The sequence below is a fragment of the Terrapene carolina genome, unplaced genomic scaffold, assembly GCF_002925995.2.
Source record: "Terrapene carolina triunguis isolate 2854851 unplaced genomic scaffold, T_m_triunguis-2.0 Scaffold29902, whole genome shotgun sequence".
NCBI classification, from domain to species: Eukaryota; Metazoa; Chordata; order Testudines; family Emydidae; genus Terrapene; species Terrapene triunguis.
The window spans coordinates 166,522-175,635 of NW_020694253.1; positions in this window are offsets into that span (position 1 = coordinate 166,522).

Below are 9,114 nucleotides of genomic sequence, written 5' to 3' on the forward strand. Positions count from 1 at the left end.
TCCTGGCCAGTTAGCTGCCACGAGCTACGATCCCAAGCTGCGAACTCAAACTACAATCAGGACTGGTAACTATCCAGCAGCTGCAGAACATTTTGGTGTGTGTGTGAGTGTATGTGTGTAAGCATTAAGGTATTTGCTAATAGTTACAGATTAATAATAAATGTGGCATCTTTGCCTTGACCCCTAAAACGATCCTGTATAAGTTTGTGGGACAACATTATCCACATTCAAATACTTCTGGAACAATTTGAAAAGCGATTTCAACAGTTCACCATCATTGAGCCTGTAGTTGCCTTTCTTCTGAATCCTTTTACTTGCCAAATAGAGGTAACAGAAATGGCTACATCAATTGAGAGTCTCATTCAAGTAAGAACAGAAGATGTGGAACTGGAGATTTTGGACCTTCAAAATGATATTGTTCTAAAATCCTGCACAACAGATGAAAACTCTTGGAATCTGGTTGACCGAAAAAAGTTTCCTGCCTTAAAAAATGTAGCATACAAAATAAAATCTTATTTCGGCTCCACTTATCGATGCAAAGTTCTGTTTTCAACAGTGAACATCATAAAATCAAAATACAGATCTCGGCTTACAGATGCCTCTTGATTGCTTACGAACGGGAATATCATCCTACTCTCCCAACTACGAAAAATTGGCTGAAGAAATGCAGTGTCAAAAATCACACTGACTTTATTAGAAAAACTACGTGAATTAATGATACCTATTTTCCATTAAGTGCGATGAGTGCTTATGATTAACCTGTGTTTAACCTTTTTTTTGTATTTGTTTGTTTGGAGAATGATAGCCTGTGTCACGGACTCACAGATCGTGCCCACTCTTGGCCCCGTGCGGTCCGTGGGGGGTGCCCCTTTTAGTGAGACAGCTCTTCTCGGGGGTCCACTCTCTCTCGGGGTCAGGCCCCTCCACCTCCTGGATGCGCACCTCTCTGAGCCTTAGCACGTCTGTCTCTGCCGTGGGCTCCCTCAGGGAGTCCACTCGCTCTGGACCCCCCGGGCCTCCACCCCCGAAGGGGTTGATGCAACCCTGTTCTCTAGACCAGAGTGACTCTCAGCCAGCATGAAACAGGAGGGTTTACTGAGAGTTGAACACAGTACAGGAAACTCTCTGACCCTCAGGCCTGGCCTCCCTCAGCACAGCACATCCCAGTCTCCCTGCGTCCAGGTGGGCTCTGCCTGCTCCCCCTCTCCAGCCCAGAGCCCCCCTTGGCTCGCAGCTGGGCATCGGAGATCACCGGACCCAGGCCCTGCCTCTGTCCATTGTCTTCTCTCCAGGTAAACAGGGTTGTAAACCGGGGCCTCGCCTCCTCTCCCCTCTTCTGTCCTCTGGCTGGAACTGGCTGGTTAGGTCACTGGGTTCTCACTCTGCAGCCCATTGTCCGCCCACTGGCCAGAACCGGCTGCGTCTCCTCAGCTGGGCCTCTGGGTCGCCAGGTCACCGGCCGCTGGGGTATCCATCCTCCCGGCCATCGGCTGGGTCCCCACGTCCTCTCTCCGGTCCTCTGCAAAACACACTCCCTCTCCCCTCACCTCATTAAACCAGTAACACCCAGGGAAACTGAGTCCCACCCCCTCTGCATGCAAACCATTGAAACTCCACAGAAAACAAGAGAACTCCCCACTTCGTCACAGCCTGTTTATGGTTAAATATGTTGTTGTTGTGTAAGAATAACAAATATATTTGGACAAGCAGTTCAACAATGTTTTACTTTTTTTAAATAAACAAAGTTTTCATTTTGTTTTGTAAAAACGCCTTAATTTTTCTTACAGGTAGATAAAAAAGAGCAAATTCACATGGTAAGGTGAAAGAGTAATTGCTGAATAATTTAATACCTTTTACATGTAAAATTACATTTTTTATCTTACGGATTCATATATTATGTAATAAATGTGCGTATATAATATGCAGTCCCTCATGGTGGGAGGCATCAACAGTCTTCAGAGAGGTGAAATCTGCCTCCTTCCCTAGCAGGTATTCAGTGCTGGAGAACATAAGAGAGGCCATACTGGGTCAGACCAAAGGTCCATCCAGCCCAGTATTCTGTCTCCTGACAGTGGCCAGTGCCAGGTGCCCCAGAGGGAGTGAACCTAACAGGTAATGATCAAGTGATCTCTCTCCTGCCATCCATCTCCACCCTCTGACAAACAGAGGCTAGGGACACCATTCCTTACCCATCCTGGCTAATATCCATTAATGGAGGGCTTATCTGCTACCACCAGGCTGTCTAGTTCTGCTGACCCTTGCGCTCCTCCCCCTCCCCTTTTCTCCCACACCCTTACATGGTTTGAAAAACTAGCTGGAGGATTGAAATGAAAGTGTAATAGCAGTGTATTGAGTCTGAAGGTAGCAGACCAGTCTGATTAAATATTTTCATTAATGTAGTTTTTCCCCAAGGCTGCCTGGATCTTAAGCCCATTGCTCAGGGGGCACTATTTCCCTGGCTCAGTGAGGTATTGTAGCAGCGCGCAGACTCATCCCTGCGGCACCTCCTGCTGGTGTCTTGGGAATTAGCTCATTCCAGCCTCTGGAGCGCCCTCTGCAGGCCAGTGTCTCGCTGCCACTGCTGGCCCCCATGTCCCTCCCAGGACCGCGGTGCCCCTTTAACTGGGTGTTGCCCCCAGCAGTACCCCCACAATTCTGGGTCTCCCCCTCCCAAGGTAACCCCCACCCACTATCCCTACTTTGCCTCAGAATATGGCTACTGTCAGTCACCATCTAGCCCCCGCTCACTGGGGCAGACTGCAGTGTACACGCCATTCATCACTGGCAAAGGGGTTTGGACCTGCTGCCTTTGCTTACCCCTGGGCTGCCCTCTGCAACCCCCAGTACCTATTTGGCCTTATACTAGGCCTGCAGCTGGGGGGGTTTCCAGGCTGGAGCTCCCCAGCTCCTCTGGTCTTCCCCCAGCCCTGCGCCACCTTAGGTACTTGCTCAACTCCCAGCAGCCAGGTCCTTCCCTCTCAACAGGCTAGAGAGAGACTGTCTGTCCCGGCTTCCCTGCCTTTATACGGCCAGCTGAGTCGGACGTGGCCCCAGCTGCAGCCACTTCCCCCAATCAGCTCAGTCTAAGGCTCTCTGCCCTCTCCAAGGGCTGGCTTTTAACTGCTTTCAGGCCAGGAGTGGGTGACCACCCCGCTACAGCTATTCTTGTTGCTTCTCTTCCTATTGGCTGGAGTCACATTGTGTGCGCGCGTGCGTGTGTGTGTGTGTGTATAAATAGATGTAGTGTGTTTGGGATGGAAAGTGCTGAATTAAATATGTTGCTCTCAACCCCCCAGACAACATACACATTGATCATGTAGTTATACATTTTCTCATTTTAATTTTTGTTTTTAAGTATTAGAACATTTAATATTGTACATATGCGACTCTTGAATTACCTTACTTATTAAGGCCAACAGAAGTTGGAGGGGAGGGATAGCTCAGTAGTTTGAGCATTGACCTGCTAAACTCAGGGTTGTGCGTTCAATCTTTGAGGGGGCCATTTAGGGATTTGGGGCAAAAAAAAATAGTTGGGGATTGGTCCTGCTTTGAGCAGGGGGTTAGACTAGGTGACCTGAGGTCCCTTCCAACCCTGATATTTAAAAAAAAAAAAAAAACTTGAAAACCTATTTTCAAGCTCAAGCAAGAGGCTTGTATGATAAAGACCTTAAATTGAATTTCCACTGATAACAGGTAGTGCCCATGTGGTAACTCTCTGTTGCAGGGTGTGAGTTTCAGTTCCCCTCTGGTGCTGGTCTGCATAAGAGGATATGAGCCTGTTACTACTTCCAACCAGGAGTAACTCTTTTAGCTTAAGCAGTGGAGACTTATGCTTTTGGGCCTTGACTCAGAAAACAGATTACGTGTGTGTGTGTGTGTGAATATAATATATATGTGGTCACAGTATATCTGGACCTAGGCTCACCACAAGAACTGTGCTTTGTACATTAATTTTGTTAATGTAATTTCTTTTATCAATGTAATATTTTGTATCTAGATCAAGGTTATGATTGATAGCCATCAAGACAAGGTTCTTGGAGATGGTAGGGCATGTAATTAAACATGTTTTTATCTTGAACCATTACCCTTGGATTCAATCCTAAGGTATTCACATTCTGATTCTCACAATACATTATTATTGACTCATAGAAATGTCTGGCTGGAAGGGACTTTGAGAGGTTATCTAGTCCAGCCCCCTGCACTGAGAGAGGACCATATACACCTAAACCATCTCTGACACAGGTTGTCTAAAACCTTTAATGAGGGGGATGTTATCTAAAACCTCCAGTGACAAGGATTCCACAGCCTCCCTAGGTAACCTGTTCCAGAGCTTAACTATCATTAGAGTTAGAAAGTTTTTCCTAATATCTATCCTAAATCTCCCTTGCTGCAAACTGAGCTGATTCCTTCTTGTCCTACCCTTGGTGAACATGGAGAACACTTGATCCCCATCCTCTTTATAACAGCCCTTCACACATTGAAGATTTATCAGGTCTGCCCTCAGCTGGAGCCTTCTCCATCAAAGTGGGGTGTGAGGTGCTTTTCCCCCTCTCCTGCAAGTCCAGATGGTTCCTTTAAGAAACCTGACTGACAGTCTTAACTATTTACAAAAAAAAAAAAAAAAGTTTCCAAGGGGCAGAAGAAAGAGACAACTGATGAGGGCAGCATGAAGGACGTTGCACTGTGAGCAGACTGCGCCTTCAGCAGGAGCTGAGGGTCAGTGTGTGTTATAGATCCCACTCTGTACCTGACCCACACAGGATATGAGTCACTTTTACTGGAATGGTTTCGGAGCCCTTCAGCTCAAACTAGCCACTCATGCTTTTTGCTGTGGAAGTTCCATGTTCAATCCCTGGTGTGTTAGCCAAGATGGTGGCCAGCCCACTAGCATTACAGGGCTGCACCTGGTTATAGCCTTTACGTGTTCCCAGCCTACAATAAGATGTTAAATAATGAATAGTAGAGCAATGCCCTCCAGTTCTCAGGATTTTTGCCGCCCAAAGCAAAAACAATTTTGGCCGCCCCCCCCCCTGTTTTTTAATTACCCCACCCCCGGCCCTGCCTCAACTCCGCCCCTTCCCCAAATCCCCAGCCCTGCCTCCTCCCCCCAGGCTCTCAAGCCTAGGAGGGAGGGAGGGAGGGGGAGAAGTGGCGCCCTAGTGCTCTGAAAATAGCTGTGTAGATGGTGCTTCCATGCCCAATGCATTTGAGGCCGCCAAGGGCCTCATTGAAATGACAGTGCAGCCCACAGTCAGGGGCAGACCCCCTCCACCGCACTGCCAGGCACCGTCGAGAAGCAAGCCGGCTATGATGGCCCAGTCACTGGCTCAGCCGGGTTCATCTCGCCACTCAGAGTCCTGGCACCACTGCTTTGACTCGAGGCACCAGTCGCACTCATGGCACTGTTCCAGCAGCCCTCACCCTCGGAGCCGCTCGAGCTCAAGGAAGCAGGCAGCCAGCAAGTCCTGGTCCCGTTCCAGGTCAGGCTCTCAGGAGATGCCGTCACGATGACACTCCTGTTCTCGGCACTGAGCACCCTGTTTGAGGGACTACTCCCCCCACAATTATCAGCCCCATAGCCGAGTCGGTCTGGAATGAGAGCTCCCACGGCGGCAGTCCCACTCGCAGCACCGCTCTCCATCAAGGCTTAGTTAGTCTTCCGGTCTCTTCGCAGCACATCTCGGCTTGGATTACCGCTTGTATTCATATGTGTTATACTCTGGCCAAACGTCCACCACCTAGCCTCACAGCACATTCTATGAGAGCCCAAGCCTCCTAGATGGCATTCCTAGCCCACGTCCTTCTGCAGGAGATCTGCAGGGCTGCAACCTGGTCCTCTGTGTACATGTTTGCAGCCAGGGCCGGCTCCAGGCACCAGCTTAACAAGCAGGTGCTTGGGGCGGCCAAGGGAGAGGGGCGGCACCTACGGCAATTCGGGGGCGGCAGGTCCCTCACTCCCTCTAGGAGCGAAGGACCTGCCGCTGAACTGCCGCCGCCGATCGCGGCTTTTTTTTTTGCTTGGGGCGGCAGAAATGCTGGAGCCGGCCCTGTTTGCAGCACACTAGGCCATTGTTCAACAGGCCAGAGACGACACGGCCCTGGGCAAGCAGTGTTACCGTCAGCGGCTCCTCGCTCTGACCCCACCTCCTAGATAAGGCTTGAGGGTCACCTAACTGGAATTGATATGAGCAAGCACTCGAAGAAGAAAAGACGGTTACTCACCTTCTTGTAACTATTGTTCTTCGAGATGTGTTGCTCATATCTATTCTGTACCCACCCTCCTTCCCCTCTGTGGGAGCGTCCAGCAAGAAGGAACTGAAGGAGGGGGCGGGTCGACAGGGTCATATATAGAGTGCCATATCACCGCCACTCCAGGGGGCTCCACAGGCGATCCAACGATTTTCCCTAGCAGCTACCTGCACACACCTAACTGGAGTAGATATGAGCAACACATCTCGAAGAACAACAGTTACAAGAAGGTGAGTAACTGTCTTTTACTCCTTCCCATAAAAACAAGAACTAGGAATTAATAGGCAGCTGGTTTAAAACAAACAAACAAACAAAGGAAGTATTTCTTCACACAACACAGTCAACCTGTGGAACTCTTTGCCAGAGGATGTTGTGAAGGCCAAGACTTTAACAGGGTTCAAAAAAGAACTAGGTAAGTTCATAGAAGATAGGTCCATCAATGGCTGTTAGCCAGGATGGGCAGGGATGGTGTCCCTAGCCTCTGTTTGCCAGAAGCTGGGAATGGGCAACAGGCGATGGATCACTTGATGATTCCCTGTTCTGTTCATTCCCTCTGGGGCACCTGGCATTGGCCACTGTCGGAAGAGAGGATACTGGGCTAGTTGGACCTTTGGTCTAACCCAGTATGGCCGCTCTTATGTTCTTAAAACATTACAGAGAAAATGTACAAAAATCCCCACACACTAAACACACCAGAAATCACCCATCCTCCATGGGGGCGGGGGGAGGGGTGTCTGGTAGCCAGTGGCCCTTGCGGATTGGGGTCCCCCCCCTCTGCCTACAGAAGGCCCTGTCTGTTTCAATCAAAATGAAGGGCATGAATCTTTAAACGCAACCTTGGTATGTTTTCAGTCTCTGGAAAACCCTCTGTGAACCAGTATCTGCAAACCAAACGTTCCAGGGGGTGATCCCGACCAGTGAGACCCTGTGTCACCACTTGCCCTGCAGCCTGGGGTGCTTCACAATCCTTTGCTGCTGTAGCTCCCAGCCTGGGCCAAGCAATCTGCAGGTCACACCTGGAGTGTCTGTGCCTAGCCACAGCCCTGGTCCAGCAGCCTGTCAGCAAACACTAGCCACGCTCTGGCTTCCACCAGCCTTGGTCACTACTTACCGGGTGTCCCTAACACAGTCCCCGTCCTGGATTTCCCCCCCAAAATGTGTGTTCGGCACTGTCCAGCCCTCTCTTGGACAGTTCAGATCTCAGTCCATTGCCCCTCTAAAGGGATCAATATACAACAGTCTGCTACCTTATATCGAGTTACCCAAACCATTTGCCACCCTGGATTAGTTGTAATTAAAGCTGATATTTAGGTTATATGGTGCATAGGGGGCCAGATTGAGGGGTGCAACTCTGACCCTCAGTCTCCCATCAGTGTTTCACCTCTCAGGGGTGCACGGATTCCAGAGGCCATGACTGAGGGGTTCATTCCCAGCTGTGTGTTTGCTTTGTCACAGTCGCCGGGGGCTGCTTCCACCTTCCCTCCCTGATTCTCTTTCTGTTCTTCTTCTTCTCCCTCCTCTCTTCTTTCTCCTTTTCCTTCTCCAGTCCCTCCTTCTACCCCAATTCTGTCTTTCCCCTGCCCATTGCTGCATTTCTCCTGTTTGGCTGTTACCCCTCTTCCATCACCTGGTGTTCTCACTTCTCCCTCCTTCCTTTCCACTCCTCATGTCAGTCTCTCCCCCTGTGTTCTCCCCACCCCGTCTCCTGAGCCCACTCTGCCTGGAGCCCATTCTCTGGGAGTGGGGACAAGGACTTTTCTAATGTCCCAGGTGAGGGTGGGTGGGTAGGAGGCTCTCTGGTGGGAACCCCGCTCTCTGGGATGAGCAATGTGGTGTTGTGTCCTCCTTCGATTCCTGAGTTACTTTCGCTTTCCAGTGGACATTTTGTGCTGTGTGGTTGTTACAGCCAGAAGCCTTCCCTTCACTCTCTGTCTGCATTGCTACCAGCACCAACATCTCCCTCCTCCTCCTGCGCCCCCTGGCCCTGAGCTGGGACCCCCAGATCCCACCCGGAAAAGAAGGTTACATGATCTCTCCCTGTGTATCTCTGGGTCTGGGTTTCCCCCCCTCTGCCCCATGGATGTCTGTGGGCCTGGGTCTTGCCCACCCCTTATTCTCCCCCCACTGCTCTCTGGGGTGTGTCTGGGGCTGGGTCTTCCATGACCCCCATTCTACCCCCGCTGCCCCTTTTGTCTCTGTGGGGCTTGGTCTCCCCTCACCCCCCATTTCCACCCCAACTATTTGGGTCTCCCCCAGCCCTCATTCTCTCCGCTGGTTCTCTGTGGGACTGGGACTCCCCTCACCGCATTTATCCCAGAGCACAGTCACTGTGGGGTGCCTTGCCCCCCACCTCACTAATCCTGGGGGGCAGTCAGTGTTCCTACATTTCACCCCAACCTCTGGCCTATTCTGCTGCCCCACCCTGGTTCCTGGCTTCAGTCACTCTGGGGTAGGTATTAAAATTATACAAACACATCACAGACATCAGATCTACCCCGCTGCTAACACATCCCACCTGGTTTTTTACCCACAAAAGCTTATGCCCAAATAAATCTGTTAGTCTTTAAGGTGCCACCGGACTCCTTGTTGTTTTAGTGCAGGGTTTGGCAACCTTTCAGAAGTGGTGTGCCGAGTCTTCATTTATTCACTCTGATTTAAGGTTTTGCGTGCCAGTAATACATTTTAACGGTTTTAGAAGGTCTCTTTCTATAAGTCGATAATATAGAACTAAACTATTGTTGTATGTAAAGTAAATAAGGTTTTTAGAATGTTTAAGAAGCTTCATTTAAATTAAATTAAAATGCAGAGCCCCCCCGGACCGGTGGCCAGGACCCGGGCAGTGTGAGTGCCACTGAAAATCAGCTC